Source organism: Leptonychotes weddellii, chromosome 10 (assembly GCF_054177405.1).
Source record: "Leptonychotes weddellii isolate Sample4059 chromosome 10, ASM5417740v2, whole genome shotgun sequence".
Taxonomy (NCBI): Eukaryota; Metazoa; Chordata; class Mammalia; order Carnivora; family Phocidae; genus Leptonychotes; species Leptonychotes weddellii.
Window position 1 is genome coordinate 119,104,545 of NC_138378.1, and position 10,299 is coordinate 119,114,843.

Below are 10,299 nucleotides of genomic sequence, written 5' to 3' on the forward strand. Positions count from 1 at the left end.
GGAGCCGCCCTTTATCCCCAGCCCGCCCTCCAGCGGGGCGCACGGCCGGCGGGGGGGGAGAGTGGGCGGCGGCGAGCGGCACAAAGACGCGGGCGCCCAGGCTCGGCCCGCGCCCCCGCCCGCCGCGCAGCGCCCCCTGCCGCCCGCCGCGCGCCCGGCCTCCGTCCTCCGCCCTCCGCCCGCCCTGGGCGGCGCCTCTGCCCGCCGCGCGCCGGGGACTGCGGGGTCCTTCCTTTCTCCTCTCGGGCAGCCTGGCCGGGACGCCAGCCCTCGGGGCGGGGGGAGCGTCAGCCCGCTGGGAAGGAAGCGGGTGACCCCCTGGAGCTCTCAGCCGGGTGATGGGAGAGCACTGGGCTGGGCAGCCCGGCCCGGACTGGAGTCCCAGCGCTGCCCCAGGCCTGACCCGAGCCCGCGGAAGCGCAGCCGGATCCCTGCCGTCTGAGGACCTTGCTGTCAAGGCTGTCAAGGCATCGCGGAAATGTCTTTCCATCCCACTACCTGCTTGCTTTGATGGATGGCGGAGAGCCAACCTGGACGGTCGGATACCGGAGATCCAGGCACACCAATCCACCTCCTATCCTTGGGGCTTCTGGCTCCTTGCTGTAGAATACCGTTGAAGGCAGAATTCCTGCAAGATTTATTCTTGCCACTCCCTTTAGTAGCTAGAAGTTCGCCAAGTGTTAAATTATATGCCTGTGAGGCGTGCATAGCCGAACAAAACTTGCTGGTGTGTATGAAACAATGCTTCCTTCAATACATAGACTCTTCTCTCCAGAATCATGGGGAAACCTGCCAGAAGTGCTTCCTTCCTTAACACCATTCCCTCCTCTGTGGGCTCTGAATTCTAATGCCTTCACCTACCAGCCCCTTTGCTTAAGCGAGTTACTTCTTTGTGCTTCCATTTTGTTTTTTGGCTGGAAAATGCAGGTGATCATAGTATGTGTGTCATAACGATCTTGGGAGGGATTAAATAGGTCAGATATGCACAGAGCAGAATCAACATAACTAACTAAAAAAAAAAAAAAGAATCAACATAACTGAGACGCCAAACTGTAAGGACTCCATAGTCCTTAGTTATTATTTCTCCCATTTCCTTCAAACAGTTATACAAGATTCTCAACTACCTGGACATTGTGTATAATTTATCTTCCTCTGCTACATATGCATCTTTTTTTTGAGCATAAATCTGTCTCATCTACATTGAGAAGTTATTCTGGTAAATATTTCCCCTTCTCAAAGATATGAACAGGCACTTGACCTCTAAGGTCTCTTAAATTCTTAATAGAAATGTCATTATTCAAGAAAAAGTCACAGTGAGGGGCCTCTGGGTGGCTCAGGTAAGAAGCTGCCTTCAGCTCAGGTCATGATCCCAGAGTCCTGGGATGGAGCCCCAGTCAGGCTCCCTGCTCTGCAGGGAGTCTGCTTCTCCCTCTCCCACCCTGCCTCCCCCAGCTTGTGCTCACTCTCTGTCTCTCTCAAATAAATAAAAAAATTTTTTAAAAAGAAAGAAAAAGGCACAGTGAGAAGAAGCCTAATACTTGGTTACTCCGACCTCTCAATAGGAGATGAGAGTGGTTCTGCATAGGGGTGGGAGCCTCACAGAATACGTATTCACCCCTCCTGGACTTTGGTCCTGGCACCAGGCAGGACCCAGTGTGACAGGACTTACGGATGAATGGGCAAAATGGATGGATGTCTGCAAATCCGCCAGGAATGGAAATGAGCCCATGTACTCCATGCTGGATGGGTCCGTACTGGGTACCATTTCTACAGCAAACAGGGACATAGAAATCATATCAGAGGAGCTGGGAAGAAGCATCTGGGACTGGCAGGGAGAGTGCTGAGGAGCAGAACCATGCTCTCAGCCAAGTGTGTGACTGGGACTGGTGCGTGCTTATGTAGTGACCTGCAGGAATGACTTCATTCCCACTCTATCTTTGCTCATGAGATTGTCAGGGAAGGAGGACGCTGTCAGTGATAATATAATTTGCATACAATGCATCTCAAACACAATTGTTTGCTATAAGTCTTCCCAATCCATGGCCTCTTCCCCAATCCCCATATCTCTGAACTTGTGAAATTTTTAGCTTGTTTCTGTGTTGATCATGGCATCTGTCATACTTCGTGTTTTGGATATTTACTGTCTAGTTATTAGATCTTAAGATTCTGTAGAATAGTGATGAAGTCATTATTCTATGTTTCCCCCATAGGGCCTTGGGCATGCTAAACACTCAAGAAGTAAAGAGTGAAATCATCTAGTCTGAGCTTTGCCTTGGAGCGACCACCCTGGTTCTCTCCAGTGACAAGCGGCCTGTGTCTCTCAAGGTCACATCCACTCATCAGTCCAGTGCCTTCACACGTCATGCCCTGGGGCCATCTCCCACAAAGGTCTGTCATGTCAAGCCCATTTTAGAAGATAACCATTGTTCCTAAGTGTTTTTGACTCATCGTTCGCTCACGGGACAAGTGTAGTTTTGATTACCTACTATAGGCAAGGCTCTGTGCTAAACACTAAACAGCTTACCACTATACATGGTCCAGAGACTGGGGAAATGGAATTCCATTCTCAAGTTTCTCCTCTCGACACAAAATTGGGGGAAACTCAAGATTCATACTCATGGCTTAAAATAAAAACATTTTAGACAGTTTGTATGAATTTGTAATCACACATTCTATAAGTACAGAAAATCCACCATTTCTTTAATTTTTAAAATCAATTGAGGGCACCTGGTTGGCTCAGTTGGTTAAGCGTCTGCCTCAGCTCATGATCCCGGAGCCTGAGCCCTGGGATGGAGCCCCAGTCTGGCTCCCTGCTCATCGGGGAGTCTGCTTCTCCCTCTCCTTCTCCGTCTGCTTCTCCCCCCTGCTCATGCTCGCTGTCTCTCTCTCCCTCTCTCTCAAAATGGATAAATAAAATCTTTTTACAAAAGTAAAATAAAATTAATTTAGATGCAATTCCTTGTTTCCAGAGAGTAGCAAGCCACTAAATGCCAGTTATTGTTCTGACTCTCTTGGCTGGGATACACAAGAATCAGGAGGATTTCATGGTTCTGGAGATGTGGGAAGTGACCCATATTCATCCTCAGCATGTGGCCAGGTCCTCTGACAACCTCCTCCAAGCCACGCTATCCCTTTTGAGCAGGCTGGCCACAGTTTCACGTCCACTGGCTCAGCTGCCCAGGTGGCCCAGGTGGCCTGAGAGGGACAGGGCAATGCCAAGTCTCTGCCACTCTCAGAGCTTCTTAGGAGAGCTCCCCAGACCTGCACTCCTGCCTCCTGCTTCTCAAAGTCCTCTCCAGGGTGCCTGGGTGACTCAGTCAGTTGGGCGTCTGCCTTTGGCTCAGGTCCTGGTCCCAGGGCCCTGGGATCGAGTCCCACAGCAGGTTCCCTGCGGAGCCCACTTCTCCCTCTGCCTCTGCCTGTCTCTCTCTCTCTCTTTCTCTGTTTCTCACAAATAAATAAATAAAATATTGAAAAAAAAAATCAAAGGCTTCCTCTTTCTTTCCCAGCCTACACATTGCAAATAATCCCATCCGTGCATGGAACGTCCACATAAGACAGGATGCAGAGGGGTTGTCCTCAGGCATCTCTGCCTTCAGCTCTGCAAACACCCTTGGAGCTAGAAAAAATGCAAGGCTCCAGCAATTTTCCTAGGCAGCCTGGAGAGAAGACGCAAAAAAGCAAGCTTACATTACTATCACATGAAATATGTGGTCAAAACATCAAGAATGATAGCTTGAGGAAGAAAAGCAAAACCTCCAGGAAGAAAATACAAGTGGAGAGAAAAATTCAGCCCTGCTGTCATTTAAGAGCACTGCTGTGGATTGACTTGCATGCCTCCAAAGTCTTATGGTGAAGTTCTAACCACCACTACCTCAGGGTATGATCTTTTACGACAACGGGGTTGTTGCAGATGTCCTTAGTTCAGATGAAGTCATACTGGAGTACAGTGGGCCCTAATCCAATGTGACTTATAAGAAGAGTTTGAAGACAGACACACACATAAGGAGGACGCTCTGTGAGTGTGAAGGCAGAGGTTGGGTGAGACTTCTACCAACGAGTCTTGCCAAATGTTGCCGGCCAAGCACCAGGAGCTAGGAGAAGACTGGGAAAGATTCTCCCTCCCAGCCTCAGAAGGAGCCAACCCTGCCAACCCCTTAATATCAGACTTCTGGCCTCCAGAGTTGTGAGATGATCCATTTCTGTGGCCTGAGGCCTCCAGTCTCCCTGGTATTTTGTTTCGGCAGCTCTAGCAGACCGATACATGGAGCTAAAAGGTGTCCATGTGTGCCTACAGTGTAGAGAATAAGTGTCATAACAAAAATTAAAATGCCGTATACAAAGGCATTTGTAAAATAAACGATAGTGTGAAAATTAATAAGGGGACACCTCACCCAAGGGGCGTCAGGAGGTTGGGCAGAGGGAGCTCTCAGGCCCTTTCTCTCCTGGTCAGTCACAAATCCAGCAGGAAGAGAGGGACCTTGCAGGTGGATGCTACTTTACTGCATGCACTGGAGAAAGGAAGGCTCTCCTCTGGGGCGATAGCCCAGGCCAAGAGAAACGGTCACAGCTCAGCCAAGGAGGAGCCACCATATTCCAGCTCCCAGTTTACTCCAGTGGACTTTCTGTGTATAACAGGCTTCCCACCTTCCTGGTTTCCTTCGTAAAAGAGCATTCCTCTGCTCTGTTTGGTGGACTTGCCTATGGTTTTTGCCATATTTTGTTTGTCCCAGTTCTCAGGGTCCCAGCTCACAGTTCTCTGCTATTCCTGAATAAACTCATTTTTTGTGGGTAAAATAACTGGGAGCTTTATTTTTAAGATTAACAATCATAAAGAAGGAGGTTACTATGCCAATAGCAAAGTAAGACCATTTTTCTTGGCATCTTTTCCAAGGTAGAGACATTTTCTGCCCTGTGCACCACCACACTCAGCTCAGGAAGGACAAGTTCTGGGCACCTGATGAGTATTTGTTGAAAGAAGTAAATGAATCGTGTCTTCCACGACTCTCGGTAACTAGTACTCCTATATAGCTCAGACGCACATGCCATGGATTCTAGACAGACATCTACGCCAGAGAGAAGGTCGAGTCTCATCTTTTCGTTGCACATACAGAAACACCGAGGTTGAAAGTGGCCTTTGACAATTCCAAGAGCACTGCTAGCTGGTGGCGTAAACAGGGCTATCACTCAAGGTTCTTGGCAGATTCAGAGTTGTTTGGACATTTTATTACACTGCTTTTCTATACTAATCAATAGAATATGGCTCTTGCGGCTCAACAGAATTTATAAAGCCTTTTTCAGTTTCTGAAGGGATGATTAAATTATATTCAACATTAGGTGGACTTAATTGTGGGCAGACATTTAATGCTCACTACAAATCCACGTGTTTCTCCACATTTCGAAGCTCCTTTGCAGTTAGGCAGCGACATAAGACTCATTTTGTTCAATAGACTGTGAGCGGGGGTGTCACTTTTGGGGCTGAAGCAGAAAAGAATATCAAGACCTCCCTCTAACTTGCCCACCCCTACCAGAGTGATTACAGAGCCACCTCTTGAGATGTTTGGGTCACAAAGTGCAATCAGCCTGGATCTCTGAGTTGCCTCTCCGTAGGACAATTCCCGGGAGAATATAAAGTCCCATGTGTTGAGCTATTGACATTTTAGGGTGTATTCATTACTGCAGCTTAGTCTAGTCTAAACCAACAAATACATTTATTTTTTTTTATTTTAAAGATTTTATTTATTTATCTGAGAGAGAGAATGGGAGAGAGAGAGCATGAGAGGGGGGAGGGTCAGAGGGAGAAGCAGACTCCCTGCTGAGCGGGGAGCCCGATGCGGGACTCGATCCAGGGACTCCAGGATCATGACCTGAGCCGAAGGCAGTCGCTTAACCAACCGAGCCACCCAGGCACCCGAATACATTTATTTTAGACAGGTTTTGAGTAGCAGTAATTCATCGAACCGTGTCTTAAAGAGAGTCAAAGTGCATTACCAAGTAAGGAGAACAGATTGTCAAGACATGAGAGCTCGTCTGGGGCAAGTAGTGAAGAGCCTGGAAGATAAGGGAACCTGGAAGGAATCCAGTATCAGGTCGGCAGAGAGGAAACCCAGTATGGAAACCAGGAGTGTGTCAAGACCAGAGGTAGGGGGCCCAGAGCACATTCCTCATGGGTGTGGCCACATGGTATCACGTGTCCGAGATGTAAAGGATGGGGAGGGGCAGGGCATGGAACTGCATCCTCTGACCGGGTTTGGGTGAGATTTCCTAGGTGTGATGAATGCCGCAGTGCCTCGTGCAGACCCATCCACAGAACCAAGGCACTCACTCCCCCAGCTGCTGGGAGTGTGGGATGCTGACGCTCACCTCCCAGGAATTATCCTCTCGCAAAGGAAGCTGCCGCGCCAAACTTACACCCCCGTTCTGGAGACAGCTGCTTCCGATATTTGGTCCGGGCAGGTGCCCTGCCTGCCTTACCCTGAGCCAGTCCTGAAGGGTCCCAGCCCATGGATCCATCCACAGACGATCCATGGCAAATACATCCCGGACCCCCTGCTCGACGCTCTCTATAGGTGCCAGTCCCGGGCGCATCAGCAGCCAGCGAACAACCACCCCGGAGCCTGCTTCCCGGGGCCCCGACCACTGTAAGTGAGGACCGGGGAGGAGTTCCAGCCACCACGACGGGGAAAATCAGATAACACCTTCCCCAGGACGGATTGTCTGATTCAACAGAACAGAGGGTTTGTCCTTAGAAATGAGGGTGGCAGCTGGGCTTAGGCCTGGGATGCCCCTGGGAATGATGGAAAGGTCTGGGGGGACAGTGGAGAGTAAGAATAGAATTGGGTCTATGCAGACCCTTTCTGGACCTAAACAGATGTAGAGAGCTCTTTAGAGACTGTTTTTTTTGTTTCTGTTTATTTCTCTTTTTTTAAGATTTTATTTATTTATTTGAGAGAGAGAGAGAGAGCACAGAGGGAGAGGGAAAGGGAGAAGCACACTCCCCGCTGAGCAGAGAGTCCGACACGGGGCTCAATCCCAGGACCCTGAGATCATGACCTGAGCCAAAGGCAGATGCTTCACCGACTGAGCCACCCAGGTGCCCCTGTTCCTGTTTCTGTTTCTTTCTAAGAACTGTTTTGTTTGTATTTAACTTATTCTGCTATGATTTTCGATGTACTCATCTTGGATTATTCAATCTCCTTAAAATTCAGACAATTCATAAAAACCTTTCTTTCTCTCTGCGAATACGCACACACACACCACCACCAACACGGCAACACGCACACATGGATTCCCTACTGCTTGGCAGCCTGGCAAACCTCTCCTGATATTGACTCCTTTGGATGCTTTAATCTGACTATCTTGTGCTCCGTGCACTTCTGCGACCTTTTCGTTTTATCTGTGTGTCTGGCACTGGATGGGGCTGAGTGCAAAGTTAGGATGAAGAATGCAGCTTCTTTCCTTCCCCATTTGGTGTGCGTCTGAAGATCTAGCCACCCACCTTCACCTTCCCTGCCTCTTCCCCCTCATATCTGGGCATGAGTGTTGGACCTACTAGGCTGTGTTTCTGAGAACTTATTCCTAGCCCAATGATGTAGTTTGGGGATGTTGGTGAGGTCTGGAGCCCACAGCTAAGAAAGAATTCTTGAGACATCTTTGGTGCAAAAAAGTGGTTTTATTAAAGCACGGGGACAGGACCCATGGGCAGAAAGAGCTGCTGCATTGGGCTTGTGAGGAATGGCTGATGATACACTTGGGGGTTGGGGGAGGTAAGGAAAAAGGGTGGTGTCCAAAAGGACTTTCATATGCTCAAGAAGACTCTCAGGATGCTGGGGGTGTGGCTACGGTCAAGCTAAGGTAGTTTTTCCTTCTATTAAGGCATTAACATTAAGGAATGTTATACTCTCCCTATCACAGGTCCTTGTCAATGGGCTGCATGTCATAAGGAAATTTGATTTTATTTGCATTCCCTTTTGCCTCTGTTTCCCACATCACTGTGGAGGGAAGAGTGATGTTAGGGCTCCCGGAAATTGAGCTATGGGTCTCTGGAAGTTAGGCTATTGGTAAGAATGCATTTTCCTTGTAAATCACTAAGACATTGGTACACTGATGGAGACTCCTGTTCTGCAGGACTGTGATCTCTATCAGTCAACCATTTGTTTTTTCCTTCCCTTAGTTTTAGGGCAGGCAGGAGTGCACCAAAGATGTCTCAAGAATTATTACCCGTGTTAAGAAACAAGGTTCGACAGAGTAAATTTGAAGATCAAATTGGCTTTATTAAGTGGTTCATGGATTAGGTAGCATCCCTCTTAGCAAGAGGAGAGCCGCTCGGACAGCTCCCAACACAGTGGAAGGTGTTTGTGTGGAGGACGGTGGGGCAAGAAGCTAGCAGCAGAAGAAAAGAAAGGCTTGTTTCAGGCTGGCACTTCTTTTCAGGGGAAAACAACAGCAGGGAATTATCCTACCGATGGCCTCACCAGAGCTGATCAGGACCTTTCAGAAGGACTTTTAAAAGGCCACGTTCCAGGGAGAGGCTGAAACTATCCTTGAATCTTGTTGCTGTGCTGGGGGCCAAATGCCTCCATTTAGGGCTTGCTGTTTCTTTTTTTTAACACCCAGAACCAAATCAGCCAGCACCTTGATCTTGGATTTCTAGCCTCCAGAACTGTAAGGAACCCAGGTCCATGTTTTAAGATCCCCCAGTCCGTGGTAGTTTATCATGGCGGCCTGAGCTCTCAGTTCAGACAACACTTGAATGCTTACCGTCTGTTGGGATTCCTGGAAAAGGTGACCTCTCTGACTTACGTGTGATGTAAGGAGCAATAAGTTATCCCTCCTTAAAAGACGTGGCTCCGACTTCACAAATTCTCTGGTTTTCTGACTCCTCAGTAACTACTTACTCGCTGGAAAGAGTTCTCAGGAGTTGGTTACAACCCAAACCTCAAGAGAAAACACTGATTAGAGGTCAGTCTATTCAGTCAAGGAGCTAAGAGGGTCTCAGGGTGTGATACTGTGATTTATAAGAAGAGCTGTACATTTGGTCTTTGTTCTCCTTCCTGGCACAGAACTCCTAAAACCCTTGGAATTTCCTAAGTGACGAGAGCAAGTGGATTTTGTTATGTTAATAAGGCGACTTTAGAAAAGCCCTCAGGATGCGGGCTGGTTGCCAAGGGAGACAACCTTGTGATCTGAAGGTTGAACTTGCGTTCCTACCCCCAGACCTCTGGGAGGGGAGAGGGGGGGGTCTGGAGATTTTCAATCACCATTGGCCAACTATTTAATCAATCATGGCTCTGTAATGAGTCCTCCATAAAAACCCAAAAGGATGGGATTCAGAGAGCTTCCAGGTTGGGGAAGACGAAGAGATTTGGGGAGATCCATCACCCCTGGAGCCGGCAGGGGAGCTCCTCAACCTTTCCCTATACCTGGCCTTATGCATCTCTTCCTTCTGGCTGTTTCTGAGTTTTATCCTTTTATAATAAACCAGGGATCTAGAAAGTAAAATGTCTCTCTGGGTTCGGTGAGCCGCTCTAGTGAATTAATTGAACCTGGCAAGGGGTTGTGGGAACTCTGACCTATAGCTGGTAAGTCAGGAGGACAGGTGATGCCCTGGGCTTGGGACTGGCATCTGAGGAGGGGTGTGTGGGGCAGTCCTGTGGGCTGAGCCCTTACCCTGAGCACCCACTGCTGTATCAGGCACTTACGTCAGAGTGGAGGTGAGTTATGGGGCCCCACTGATCCTGGAGAATTGCTCGGTGGTGGGGAGAAACCTCGCATTATCGAATTGGGACCAGAATCAGACAGGGCCAAGTCAAGATGGCACTGAATGAAAACATAAATCACTTTTGGGCCATTTCCCAGGTCCTCCAGGAATGAGCTTGCACAGAGAAGCTTTATTATTATTATTATTATTATTATTATTATTATTATTATATATTTTTTCTGGATAAAGTGAATTCCCAGAACATGAGATATATTCACATTCATCAACAAATGTGTAAGCAACTCAGAAACCAAAGCCAGTGATTTTTTCAAACCAGCTGTGGTTTTTAGAAGGACATTGAATGTCTTCTCATCTATTAGTGTGAATTGTGAGGAACTGGTGGTTCTCATTAAAGTATAAGAATGCTAATTGGCTTTAAAAACCTTCAGAAGATTTTATGTGGGAAATAAAATTGAGAATGAACTCAATTCTATTAAAAAATATCCTGACCAGAAAGACGTGAAGTAAATTAGCAGTTAACTCTAGGTGATACAATTACGGATAATTCTTATTTTCTTCGTTTTGCTTTCCTCTGTTTT